We start from the raw sequence: 4,348 nt of genomic DNA on the forward strand, positions 1-4,348 counted from the left end.
CTGACTTACTTCACTCTGTATGACAGACTCTAGGTCCATCCACCTCACTACAAATAACTCAATTTCATTTCTTTTTATGGCTGAGTATTATTCTATTGTATGTGTGTGTGTGTATATATATATATATATATATATATATATCACATAAACATTCAAATGTTAGTCTCACTAAAAAAATACCTTCACAGAAACATCTAGAATAACGTTTGACCAAGTATCTGCATACTGTAACCTAGCTAAGTTGACACAGAATATTAAACTTCACACAGGGAAAAAAGAACCCACTGTCATTGGGTTGGGCATATGCACAGAATGAGAGCTCACCTTTTTGGATTCAAGATCATTCACTTTCATCTCGTGTCATTCAGTAATGTATACACCTTTATCTCATTTTTTTTCCCCTGGTTTTCATTTTCAGGAGGAAAAGCAGCCTTGAGCATCATCAAAGCTTGGGACTCATTTTGCCACCTGGCAAATGCATTTTGTAACCATCTCACTAGCATAAAACATGTGGGAAAGTATCTTACTAGGTATTCATGGAGTGAGAAGATCTAGGCCCATCTGCTTTACAGACCTGAATCAAGAAAGGCTACTCTGAGGACCCGGTCTTAAGGGTGCTAGAGAAGAGACCTAAGACATAAGGATGTTTTCACCTAAAAGTTTTGGACTTATTTTATTTAGAACAGTCTAACCCATTCACTATAGAAAACAAAAGATCAGAGTTCAGCTGTGTCAGGAATCAACTACAAATTACTCATTCTGTTTCAGAAGATGATGTAATTTCTTCTGCCAGGGAGAGAAATGACACTCACCTTGGATCATGTGGCCACGAGCAGGAAAACAGAAGTCCATCCTTGACGGATCTGAGAAATGTCTCTTCCCTCATGCCTTCCTAGTTCTTTGGTTTCTTAGGAATATCAGCTGGGAAAGGATATGTATCGCAAGCAAGAGAATCAGGGGGATTGTGAACTGAGCCTGTCAATAACACAATAATGATGAATTAAATCCTATTTTGTACCAGATGCTGTCCTGGTTACCACGGAGACAAGATGACAAAACATGGCCCTTGATCCTCAGTCTAGTGGGAGCAACAAATAAATGAGTCACTGTGGTGCATGAGGGAGAGAGCTACAGGCAAAGAGGTGACAGAAACAAAGGAGGGAGTGACTAACTCTGAGGGTCTAGGAAGACTTCACAGAGGAGGTGACCTTTGACCTGTACCTTGGAAGATGCTTAAGAGTCTAGCAGGAGGAATAACAGGAAACAGAGGATTCCAGAAACTGGGAGTTAATTTTTTGTTTATTTACTTACTGGTTTTATTACTGATTATTAAAGTACTGAAGATTCACTTAGAAAATATGGAATATACCAAAAAATTATAAAGAAGTAAAAAAAAAACCAAAATGACCATAACTTTAATATATAGATGTAATACAGCAGCAATAATTACTCTGCCATAATTCCTTATTTTCTTTTTCTATTCATTTTAACATAAAATTGTATTTATTCTATAGCTATAACTTTGTATATTGTTTATTCTCAAAACATGTTCTATCATTTAAAAACTTGGTAAACTAATATTTGATAGCTTCCTGAAATTTCACCAAGCACATTTATCACGATATTTGTAAGCACTAGTTTACTGTGGATTTCTGTGCTCCAGGTTTTCATTCATATAAGGCATGTCTTTGTGTGTAAACTTTTGTCATATTTTAGAAGTGGAAACCCTAGGTTAAAGTATTTGAACATTATTAATGCTCTTGATTACTAGCCATATTGTTTTCTAGGACGGTTGCAACAAATTATCACTAACAAAGTTGGAAAGTGCCTTTCTTACTAAACTATCAACTTTGCATAGAATTTTTTAAAATAGATTTTAGCATGCATTCAGTAAAGTGCACTAATCTCAAATGTATAGCTACTGGAATAGTATCATTTATTACCTATTTGATAATGTAATAGGTAACATTTTTGTTTCTTTTAAAAAATATGTATGTTGTATTTGTATTTGTCATATTTGCTGTAAATACTTTTCCCAGCTTGTTGTTTCTTTCCATTTTCTTGGTGATGTTTTCTGACAATCAAACATTTTATTGTTTGTGTTGTCAAGTTTTTCTGTCTTTTCTTTTGAGATGTCTGTCAAGTAGAATTCAAAACAGTTTTAGATTTTTTTGAGACTTCTTCTTTGACTCATGGGTTATTCAGAAGTGTGTTGTTTAATTTCCAAATATTTGGAGGATGATCCAGCTATGTTTCTGCTACTGATTTCTAGTTTAATTCCATTGTGGTGAGAACATTCTTTGTATGATTTCTAAGTTTGTTAAGGTGTGTTTTGTGGCCTGTCTTGGTGAATGTTGCATGAGCTTAAGAAGAATGTGCGTTCTGCTGTTGTTGGATAGAGTGGTCTGCAGGTGTCGATGAGATCCAGTTGCCTGTGCCCGCTTCGGCAGCACAGATACTAAAATTGGAACGATACACAGAAGATTAGCATGGCCCCTGCGCAAGGATGACACGCAAATTCGTGAAGCCTTCCATATTTTTGTCTGTCATACAGAGTGAAGTAAGTCAGAAAGAGAAAAACAAATACCATATGCTAACGCATATATATGGAATCTAAAAAAAAAAAAAGTGGTCATGAAGAACATAGGGGCAAGACGGGAATAAAGACAAAGAGCTACTAGGGAATAGACTTGAGGATACGGGGAGGGGGAAGCGTAAGCTGGGACAAAGTGAGAGAGTGACATGGGCATATATACACTACCAAATGTAAAATAGATAGCTAGTGGGAAGCAGCCGCGTAGCACAGGGTGATCAGCTCGGTGCTTTGTGACCACCTAGAGGGGTGGGATAGGGATGGTAGGAGGGAGGGAGACACAAGAGGGAAGAGATATGGGGATGTATGTATATGTATAACTGATTCACTTTGTTATAATGCAGAAACTAACACACCATTGTAAAGCAATTATACTCCAATAAAGATATTTTTTAAAAAGTTAATGTAAAATTAAATGTAAAAAAAATTAATGTAAAAAAAGACCTAAATGTAAAAGGTAAAACTATAAAACTCTTAGAAGAAAACATAGGCATAAATCTTCATCACTTTGGATTAAGCAATTGTTTATTCAATATGTCACCAAAGCACAAATGACAAAAGAAAACATAGACAGACTTCATCAAAAATTATAACTTTTGTTCTTCAAAGAAGACTATAAACAAAGTGTAAAAACAGCACAAGGAGTGGGAGAAAATATATGTAAATCACACCTATGATTAGGGAAATGTATATTGAATATAAAAGAAGTCTTACAATTCAGCAACAAGACAAAAATAACCCCAAAAAAACAGATCTTGGTTTCTAATACCATTGTTTAACGGTATCAATAAAAGGAACAGGATTCCTTGATTCTAGGACTGATGCAAGAAATATACAAGATGAGCGTGGAATATCTTATAGTGCCAGAAACTAAGGAAGTGCTCAAACACACACACACACAAAATGGTAGGGATATATCAAAGGGATTCAGAAACCAACTGAAAGAGCTCCTGATGGCCTAGGTTAGAATAATTTGAGCAATAAGAAAGTAGCATTGGATTATAAACCAAAATATAAAATAAATATCCATGAGTCCATAAGAATATGAATAAATGGATAAATAAATAATGAAAAAGAGACAAATCTTCCATGCAGAAGAATTCCAAATAATTTATGTAAATATTCTACCCTCAAGAGATGACATATAACTTCTTAGGTATGGGTTGTGCATAGTGACTTCCTTGCAAAGAGTACACTATGGAAAGAGGGATGAAAGAAAGTGTATAAACACTGCCTCAGCCAGGTGATCAAGATCAACATCAACAATGATAAGCCATGTCAATAGTGTGTGATGAAAACAGCACTTTACCACTCTGGTCCTCCTCCCAAAAACACACAACCCCAGGCTAACCATGAGAAAAATATCAGAAAAGCCCAATAAAAGGGCATTCTGTAAAATACTTGACCAGTCCTCCTCAAAATTGTCAAGGTCATCAAAAACAAGGAATGTCTGAGAAACTGTCACAGACAAGAGGCGTCTAAGGAGACATGACAGCTAAATGTAATGTGGTACCATTAATTGTAACAAATGTACCATACTAATGTAAAATGTTAATAATAAGGGAGGCTAGGTACAGGGTATATGGGACTATCTCTCTGAACTATCTTCACAATTTTTCTGGAAATCTAAATATGTTCTAAAAAATGAAGTTTATTTTTTAAAAGACACAATAAACAGGGGCTTCCCTGGTGGTGCAGTGGTTGCGCGTCCGCCTGCCGATGCAGGGGAACCGGGTTCGCGCCCCGGTCTGGGAG

General features: G+C 35.9%; 1 non-coding gene across 1 annotated transcript; it reads left to right on the forward strand.

Moving 5' to 3' along the window:
• The first annotated feature begins 2,434 nt into the window (after nucleotides 1–2,434).
• LOC112065697 (U6 spliceosomal RNA) lies at nucleotides 2,435–2,541 on the forward strand. The gene has a single exon (XR_002892191.1). It is a non-coding gene; the product is annotated as a U6 spliceosomal RNA (small nuclear RNA).
• Nucleotides 2,542–4,348: the final 1,807 nt, after the last annotated feature.

Source organism: Physeter macrocephalus, chromosome 7 (assembly GCF_002837175.3).
Source record: "Physeter macrocephalus isolate SW-GA chromosome 7, ASM283717v5, whole genome shotgun sequence".
Taxonomy (NCBI): Eukaryota; Metazoa; Chordata; class Mammalia; order Artiodactyla; family Physeteridae; genus Physeter; species Physeter macrocephalus.